At 30.3% G+C, this 10,548-nt stretch overlaps 1 long non-coding RNA gene across 3 annotated transcripts; it reads left to right on the plus strand.

Annotated features, from left to right (window-relative positions):
- The first annotated feature begins 867 nt into the window (after nucleotides 1-867).
- LOC111692208 lies at nucleotides 868-8,816 on the plus strand. Of its 3 annotated transcripts, none has more exons than XR_002763173.1 (4): nucleotides 868-1,145; nucleotides 2,500-2,664; nucleotides 7,730-7,937; nucleotides 8,649-8,816. It is a non-coding gene; the product is annotated as an uncharacterized LOC111692208 (long non-coding RNA). The 3 variants fall into 3 exon arrangements; XR_002763177.1 differs by having other exon boundaries at nucleotides 868-1,141; XR_002763174.1 differs by lacking the exons at nucleotides 7,730-7,937; nucleotides 8,649-8,816 and adding an exon at nucleotides 6,000-6,168.
- Nucleotides 8,817-10,548: the final 1,732 nt, after the last annotated feature.

Genomic DNA, 10,548 nt, shown 5'->3' on the forward strand with positions numbered 1-10,548 from the left:
TCCTCCACATTACTCGCTCAATGTGCGCAATTACCTAAATGAGACGTTTCCAGGACGCTGGATAGGACGAAGAGGTGCAATTGAGTGGCCCCCTCGGTCACCCGACTTAAATCCTTTAGATTTCTTTCTCTGGGGGCACATTAAAAGCAAAGTTTACAGCACTCCACCTGATACCTTGGAAGATCTGCGAGGACGAATCATTAATGTATGTCGCGAAGTAACACCGCAAGTGCTCCAGAATGTTCGACAACGGTTTGAAGACAACCTGTATCATTGTATGCAAGTTGGCGGACAACATTTTCAGCATTTACTTGACTAATACCGTAAGTTTTGAAGTAAAATTAAATCGATTTTCGCATTTCTCGTCAAAAATATTGTTCGTATTTTCAAAGCTGCATATTTTCTAAAATAATGAATCGATTTTCAAAAAGTAAGAATCGATGTATAGAGAATTAAAAGCCCTTTCTAATGACCCCCCACTTGACCCCCATTCCCATTTGAAAAAATTTAGGGGATAGCACCCCCACTTAGGGGGTTGAAGATTTTGGTATGCTTTTTGAGCCAAAAGTTGTCCCCCTCAGAAACAAATTTGACCTGTTTTTGGATTTTGCCGAAAAGTTCTTTACTACCCTGTAATGCCTTGCGGTACGTTTTCGATGGGCTACCCTTTATAACGAAAACCAATCAAAATCTGTATTGATAAGACTTATGGAATTACAATAAAGTGTTAACAATTATATTTCTTTAATTAAAAGTTAATTGAGGATATAGCTAATAATAATTATGTAAAATTATGAAAGCCCTACACAAATTTAGAGATAATCTTGTACCAATTCAAATTGATTTATTTGTTATTGAAATTTCACAATCATATGAATCACTCTAAACGTTAAGTGTTGAATGGGTATTAGGAAGGGATTGATCAAGTCTAGTATTTTAGTTTTAATACGACAATCGCTTTCACAATGAAACAAGTAAGTGTATTTTCTTAAATTTTAAATCATTCTATTTTTACATGGTGTTATTTAGTGGGTATATTCAAACTGTTCTTAAAAAATTTAACAACAATCCTAATTTAAGACAGCTATGACTAGAATGGTATTTTAGTTCTAATACGACAATCGCTTTCACAATGAAACAAGTAGGTAAGTGTATTTTCTTAAATTTTAAATTATCCTATTTTCACATGGTTTTATTTTGTGGGTATATTCGAATTGTTCTTACAAAATATAACAAAAATGCTAATTTAAGACAGCTATGACACAATATTATTGCAAAAAGTATATATTTCATTATTAGATCTCTATCTATCTAGATTTATTTTCAATTTCAAAAAATACAAAAATATAAATTTTTAATAAAAGTAGTGTACCACAATAATACCTATTAAACAGCTAGTGATAAATAATAATTGTCCAATATAAAAATTGAAAATAATTTGTCTAAACATAATTAATACAATAAACATGAAACTGAAATTGTTAAACAATGCAATCATTCAAAAAAATATCCTGTATTCTTGCTGCCCTACTATCACCCTTGACGAAGAATAGTCACGTAAAAGAACAACTGTTATAAAGAAATCTTTCTGTTCCCACATTTTACTTAGAATTATTTCATCAGGCAGTTTCCCTTGTCGTACACAAATTCAATATTAACAAAAAAGAAACATCAAGAAAGAGATAATATTTTGAATAGACAGTATCAAAAACTTATGTACATGACTACATCGATTACAATTGGTTTCTATTTAATTACAATGGTTTTTTTACATAAGTTGATTGATTTAATTTTCTGACTGAAAAATTAATTTCTGTCTATTTGTCATAACGAGATTGTAAAATTAGTCATTCTACAAAATAACTAAGAGTTTTATAAGGCCGCCAAATTTTAAAAACTTCATTGACTGCGTTGTTTTACGGCTAGTCAGTTTGTAAAATGGCTGGGAGTTTCAAAGTAATTACAATTTTTTTTTAAATCAATTGAAACTTCACATTTACGACTTCTTTGGATTTTTTATCGCAGCTTCAGCGCTCGCAGGTTATTGCGCATTTACTTTAACGTGTCGTAGGTTATAGCGCATTATGATGGATCTGTCACGAGATTAGCAAGCGAATGTAGCAGCGTATCTACATAAGTATCTGCTTCATATAGTAGTGTTTTCGCAATTTTAGGTTAGAAAATCTTGTAATATTGAGGTTATGGAGCAGGTCCCACGGTGTTTTCAAATTCAGCGACTCAAGAAACATATAAGTACTATATATCTCGTTTTTGGATAAATTTTGTTTATTTACATTTTGTAACGAAATTGCTGAAGTACTAAACTTCAATCTATCATATCTCTATGGAAAAAAAAAGATTTTAGAAGAAATCGAAGTGCGCTTAGAAGGGTAAGAGTGGTACTTTGAGATGGTTCAACGCAATTTTAGAAAAAAAAATTAATTCACATTGTAATCTGACCCTGAATATAGCTAAAAACCGTGATTTTTGCACTTTTAGGTTAGAATATCTCGAGAACCTAGGATGATGGGCCATTTCTGAGCTGGGATTCATAATCAGCGCACCAAAATCCTTTGGGTACACTAAATCCGGTCTCTGGTTCAAGACTTTCGTAAAATTTTGTCGGCCTTTGTTATTATTGATTGATTAATTATTAATTGAAAAGTAAGTAATTTTTTTATTGACAATATTTATAAATTTCAATGTTTTTACGTCATAGAATTGAATGTATGGGCTAGAATTGTACGTGACCATTTGTTCAGACCATATTTCTGCTTTGAGGGCTTAATATATTCTAATATATAAATTTTGTATAAAACCGTCTTAATCATCAGAAAATACCCTTTAGATTTACAATAACGAAATGTGATATCTCCATGACGGTACATCATTTTCGTGTTAATGTCAGACAATATTTCCACATACATTTTCCAAACCGATATATTGGAAGAGGATATAATACTTGTTCACTGCAATTACCTAACTTGAATCCTATTGATTTTTATTTATACTTTTAATCACAAATAATCGTATAATTTTTTTCCATGGTTTAGTTAGTTTTTTTTATAAAATTAATACAATACCCTAATAAATTTCAAAATTCAGTGGTCTTTCTATAAATCTTGTGATATTTAATGTTATTGTAGAAAAAATATTTGCAAAAAGTAGGATGCAAGAACAAGACAAAACACGTTTCCACACTAATGTTCGTAGTAATATACTTTATGGGACGTCTTGTATACCGTTGGGGTAGGATACTATTTTCTCTTAGACAATTACAAAAAATTTGATTGAAATTAATAAATTAAGTAATTACACAGCCCCACAAAAAAGAAATTCTGTACCAGAGACATGAGTATATAGATCTTGTGTAATTTTCAATGCTGAATGCTGAAATTTGTACCGTGGGTTTTTGGGGTAACTGATTACGATTGTAAAGTCCGAATCCGCCACTTCCTGAAAAGATGGCGAATCCAAATATGGCGGATGTAAAAATCTGAAATTACTTTTACTCTTTTAATTAGGTTATAATTCGGAAATTCTTAAATCCACAAAGACGAACCCATTTGACGGATTAAAAAGTACCATGGAAATTGGTACTTACCACAAACAACAAATGCGTTATGAATGTTTAAAAAATTGAGTAAAAATAGGCAAATGTCTAAAATGCGGATGAATAAAAATTCGGTTTGCAGTGTTTTGTCTCTTTCAAATACCCTTACCAATCCCAGCAGGGATTAATAGCAACATACGCTTAAATGGGAAATATAAGACGCACAAAATCAGTAAGACTTTAGAGCTAAAAATATAAATTTGTTCATTCAAGTAGCAAACTGTCTCAACTAAATTCTAACTAGCAGTTGCAGGGATGACAAAGTACGTCCCTTTAGTTTTGTGGATGCAGAGTAACCATCAAAAAATACACAAGATCTATATATTCATGTCTCTGGTACAGAACTTATTTTTTGTGGAGCAGCTGACATAAATTATCATGAAATTGAAACTAAATTAGTATTTATCTAAAATCGTAACGAAAGGAAATGGGAAAACACCTAAGCAATTTAAAGAATCCCTTGTCACGCCTGTTTTTAAGTCGGGGAATAAACAATTACCCAGAAATTATCGACCCTTATATATTTGCTGGAAATTATATGAATATTACCTACAATTTAGATCATTCAGTAATAAAATATAGGGTAAATCTAGGAGAGATGACGCACATTTTTTAAAATAATTATAAAACATATGTGAAATTAAAAATAAAGAGCAAAACTTCAGATTGCGTTAAAAGAGCTTACTAAGTTATAATATATGACTTCAAATATGACAAAATGTCGGATATTTTGGTAAAAACTAACATTTTTTTTTTCTTATGACTGCGTCATTTCACCTTAGGTATCGAGGAGAGATAACGCAGTATATTAAACGATCGCACATTTTTATTTTTTTCATAAATTTGTATTAAAGCTTCATATAATTTACTTTTGGTTTATTTTGAAACTTATTAATAATAATAAATATAAATACTCATTATTGTAGTTAGATAAAGAAGCATATACTCTGAACGAAAACGTAATTGTTTTCGTATAGTTCTTTATTTCTTCTCAAAAAAAATCTAACCATGCATACGTAGCCTGTCTTGCGAGATGTTCTGTTGAAATTGTATGGTAATTCTAGTTTTTCTGCTAACTCAAAAGCCATAAAGCGCATAAAGGATTTCGGTACAAATCCATGTGTTTCAACTTTTGCTTTACTAATTTATCCTATTGTGGGCTCCTAGTGTACTTGAAGGTCCAAACGATTTAGTTTGAGGTCTTCACATTTCCTTCGGCGTCGCAAAGTGCATTCGGGGCTACCGAATTCGCGACCTGCCTCAGGAATCTCATCTCTATCGATAGCACTGATTGCTCTAGACAACTGTTCTATTGTCCCCCCTCCCCTTCTAACGTTTCCATTTCTTTTATATTTCGTCGGTATGCTATAAACGATAAATTAATAACATTTCTGACAAAATAAAATTTTAAACGATTTGTCTATTATTGCGCCAACTCTCCTTACTCATACGTGCGTCAACTCACCTTACAGAATAAGGTGAATTGACGCAGCAACTTTTAACTAAATTCATTAGAGGAAATGTGTGAAATTGAGGTTAGAACTACTTAACTACTCATTATCTATAACAGAATCCTTGAAAACTTTATAAAAATATAACTTAACGTACCTGTATATTTACTGATTCTAAACGATGTAAAAATATTTAGTGTAACCTCAATAAATTTAACAAAATACCGGTGTTGTCAAATATACGCTATGAACAATGATTGTGCCAGATCGAGCAGTGCGTCATCTCACCTGATGCGTCATCTCTCCTAGATTTACCCTACACGCAAACCATTTTTGACACTAACTACCCATTTTTGACACAAACTACTAAAAAAACTATTGTAAACACCACAGATAACAGATAAATACTATTGCAACGACGATTGCAAAATCCGATTTCAGTATTCGGAGTCTCTGAGGCCACGTGGCTCTCCACGCGTATTGCGAATGACGCTAGAGACTACAGTTGTCCGGCTATATAGTCGTTGAATGTACTATAACTTCAATAATTTTTTTCTCCGAAACTATAAGGATTTTACAAAAAAATTTTTTACGATATTGACTCCATTTCTCATGCCGCATCTATTCCCAATTTTTTTTGGATAACTTGTGAATCACCCTGTATATCAATCGTAGTGTAGAAANAAAAAAAGTAGGGGTAGCTGCGGGTTAGGGGGTTGAAGAAAAATTAATTATTATATAACTGAAAGATGGGAAAAAATCAAAATCAGTTAACGTATTTCGGCGTTTTAAAAAAAATTAACTCATTCAAAAGATATGAATTTTATTCCGTACTTCTGGCCATCCCTGTATGAATATTACCTACAATTTAGATTATTCAGTCAGTCACCTGATAAAATATAATATATTATCTGACAATCGATTTGTTTTTGTAGAATCAACCGAAAATGGAATTTATTAGTTAACTAAATATGAATATTGCAGATGGAATAAACTAAGGAAAAATGTATTTAGCTTATATTTCTTGAACAACGTAAGGCCGTTCATACAGTAGACGTGAATGGCATATATGGCCCGATGACGTACCCCAGGGGACGGATTTAGAACCAGTACTGTTTTTAACTTGTGTAAATGATTTATTGAAACTTCAAATAAATGACAACATAATGTTTTATGTAAACAACACTGATGCTGTTATTGTATTTGTGGGTGGGTAAAAGTATACATTAGTGTAATACGTGCTAAGTCTTAATATTGATAAAACTCATCATTTAACAAAAAATATTTACTGTATTTGCATATATTTATAAATCTTTGGTGAAATCAGTTTTAAAATTTAATGTGGTATGGTATTTATGAAAACACTTTTTTTTAATTACCTAAATGTAACTCAAAAAATTGTATTAAACACTATTTTAAAAGTAGATCGTCTTCTTCCTTCTAATTTGGTATACAAAGTATTTGGATTTTTGAAGACTAGAAAATTATTAATTAATTTACTTATTTAGCACCTACACTATTTAACAGAATATATCCAATTACGGAATGTTGAGAAACACAATATGTAATATAAAAAGAAAATAAATAGTTGGTAAAATAGAAACTGTTTGAAGAAAAATACTGTAAAATAACAACTAAGAATTAATAAAACAGTAAATTACTATCAATTAAAATAACAACAGTGTAAAAATGGTTATTTATTTTTTTATTTCCAAATTTAGGTTACAGGCTAAAAGTCCAAAACTGCATCCAATAATGCAAAAAAAAAAATTAACTGAACATTGATAGTGAGAATTAATACTAACTTAATTACAGAAACAGTGGAATAACTTAAAGAACTTAAAGATCGACAACAAATTATACTTATATTAAAACAAATTTATATTCTTAATACTTTTTTAAAATTACTTAAAGCAACATTAAAAATATCCAATCCAGAATCGATAAGGTAATTGTTTTAGTGAGAGGAATGCACTATTTAAACCCAGATTGGTATGCTGGGTCACTAAACTAAATATATTCACACCTCTGGTAAATCTAGAGGAAACATGAAAATTTATTAAAGAAATTAGATGGGGGCAGTTGTGCAGATTGTTCAATAATTTGATTAATATTAACAAATCAGTAAGAATCCTCCTATGTTCAAGTATCTTGATGTTATATTGCTGCTTTGTTATTTCTATATCGTGAAAATTAACCCTAAAATTAAGATATCGAACAAACCTATTCTGAGTTCTTTCCAACCTTATTTTATAGGCATTATAATTAGGATTCCAGATAATGCAAAGTTTAGTCTACTGTATATACAGGCGTAGTACAATGATTTAAGACGTCTTTCATTTCTAAATTCTCTGCATGTCCTAATTATAAATCCTTACATTCTTAGACACTTGACCACTATATAACCACATAATGTCCAAAGTACAACCTACAGTCAAAGATAACACCTAATCCTTAATTTATGAAACGCGTTCAATCATCTAAGTGTTAATATAATAATTAATTAAAGTCATATGGGCTAAAGTTATTAGTGAACATAATAGAATGACATTTGCTAATTATTTAATGAAAGTTTAAATTTATAGCAATATTGTACAAGGCTGTGGATATCTTCCTGTATATATTCACAATCTTTAAAAAAAGAAGCCATGTGATAAATTTTTAGATCATCAACATAAAGGAGAAACTTAGAATTTTTAATATATCCACCCATGTCCTTAATAAAAACAAGGAATAACAGGGGTTCAAGATGGGCGCCCTGAGGAACACAAGATGTACTGTGAACTAATTTAGAAAAATGCCCATTAATTGCTACCATTTGTGAGCTATCTAAATGTAAGAAGTAAACCAACGTAGGAATTTACCATGTACAGGTATACTGATCCCAGCTTATTACTTTGTTAAAATAAAATTCAATAAAATAAAAAAAATAATAATAAACAGCCAGTTAAAAGTAAAAGTGTTTTATTGTTGTTCGGTATTGTATTTTTAAACTTGAAACTATAAATAGCTATTAAGAAATACATATGTATGTAAAGGGAAAATTTTTGAGAAATTTTTAGATCCTGTATATAAATTAGTACTACTGATTCATTTTGTTTTTAATTAATCCAGAAGTTTTAATTCCCATCATTCTTGTATAGTTTTAAGTAATTGGTATTATTAAATAAGTAAAATATAATAATGTAATATAAAGTAGGAACGCGCCATAATAGATACTATCGACGTATTGTCTGTGCCATATAATTATTTAATTAGGTACTTATCTAATTGTAAGTTTAGTCTTATTTGAGAGCCACACCCAAGCAACTCGTTGATTAAGCGCCTCATGATAGAAATATATTCTGTTTCTTATAAAATTGTTATCTATATCTGCAATTTTGTCTCTTCATGTCCATGCTCTGGAATTAATAAATTGAATTTATATTAAATTTTACGTAATTTGCATTGTAAAAAATTCCAATAAGTTTAATGCATGCTTTTATTACACGTTATCAAGCATAATACCTACAGATTAGACGGTCGCTCTGTGTCAGTAGACATGGAGTAGCAATGACATTTGATACATGACATATAATTTACAGGTTATATCTCACCCGCACTCAAAACATGTCGGTCGTCTCAGCCATGGTACCACTGATGAGAACTAATACGTTCGAAATTAGTCCATGCCTGCTGATTCCGTTAACGACTAATCTTAGCTGTTTACTGAATATTCCGTATGCTAGAAGGAACCTGTCGCTCGCAGAGTAGTTGATTCCCACAATATCATTAATGAAAAACATTTACTATTTTAGTGTAAGTTCTTTTCACTGTCTTATACTTTAATTATACATAAATAATTGTAATAAATAATATAAATAAATATCCCATGATTTCCTTTACTTCAATTAGTCACATTTACATGTTTAACACGTTGACTGCGAGATAATCTCAATGTACTTTGTCCGTGACTGCGATACATATCTTCGGGGATATGTAACAAAACTTCTTCTGTGTGCGGTACATATCCCTGGGGATATGTATTTTTTTACATTTGACCCTATAAAATTAAAAATAACACAATTATTGCTATAAACTTGCGTGTATCTGTAACTATATATCCTAGGATACTAACGTTTTCATTCGCAAAGAGTTTTGAAAAGAAAATAATAGAAAAATCATTATTTCTAGAAACTACAGATTCTGCAACTTCCACAGATACATAATAATGTGATTATTGAGATTCGCATATTTTTTATAATGATATACCCCCCGAGGTATGTACCGCAGTCAACGTGTTAAGGTATGGTTGAACTATTGGCACACTCACTTCAAAAGTTTTACAAAAAGAGACTCGCACATAACCATTTGTCTAACTCACGATTATTCATCATATTACTGAAAATTAATATTAATTCCACTTTTCAAAGACCCTTTACTTTTACCGAAAGCTTTTTTGAAACCTGATATTCTCGTATTTGATAATACATCCTTAGTCCTATTTTCAAAGTTTAGTTTGCGAGTGGATTTAGATTAGAAACACTTTTACCGTTAAATATTCGTCCCGAATTTTCTGAAATTCTTTGAGAATGAGAGCCAATATTTCTCGCAAGATTGTTTACTAAGTAGTATAAAGTACAAAAAGTTTTCGTTTCTTCGTGTTCGTAATGGAACAGAAAACTTTTACATAAAGAACGGAAGTGCGGTTAGGAGAGAATTTCACATTTTAATCTTTAAACGAAGTTAAACAAGTAAAGGGAAATAAAGGGTACATAAATACAATATGCATGGAAAGAGGAATAATTTGTTATTTCTTGGATAAAATTTGCAGATTTTTAAAAATAAGAGGAAAAGGATTTGCTTAAATTGTTCAATCTACGGAGTGTTTCTAAAATACATCATACATCTTAAGGGAGTGGATTCGGAAATAATAATGGTAGATAGTCAGGATTTTTTTTCTAAGTGTCAATTGTTTTCAAGATACACCTTGTCAAAGCTCAATTTTATAATATAATTATTTAAATATGTAATTTGTTTAATTTAATGGCTATTAATCTCATATTTGGCAAATAAACTACGTAGATCTATCGTGCTAATTAGAGAAAAGTTTCATTAGCCGCTAGAGGGCAGTCTCGTGTTAGTGATTATTGCTGATGTTGATATGTCATACATAAAAGGTAATAAAGAATACTTTGAAAAAAGAACTCTTTATTCAAGTCCTAAATCTAACCGTTCGGCAGTAAATTGAACCTAAATTATTATTGCAATTATCAACGGGAACGTTAAATAATTAAATAACACATAAACATTAAAATAGTAAAAAAGGTTATTCCCCATTTTCTTTAATACATTTCTTTTTATGTAACTAGAATTGCTTCAAACGAAAATTTTCATATAAACTTTTTATCCTAATAAGATATTTTTTTATAATAACTATTTTCTTAGTAATGCAATCTTTTTTCTTATATTTAAATATAACTAATGACTTAATTAGTTAATTGC

This window comes from Anoplophora glabripennis, unplaced genomic scaffold (assembly GCF_000390285.2).
Source record: "Anoplophora glabripennis isolate ALB-LARVAE unplaced genomic scaffold, Agla_2.0 scaffold37, whole genome shotgun sequence".
NCBI classification, from domain to species: domain Eukaryota; kingdom Metazoa; phylum Arthropoda; class Insecta; order Coleoptera; family Cerambycidae; genus Anoplophora; species Anoplophora glabripennis.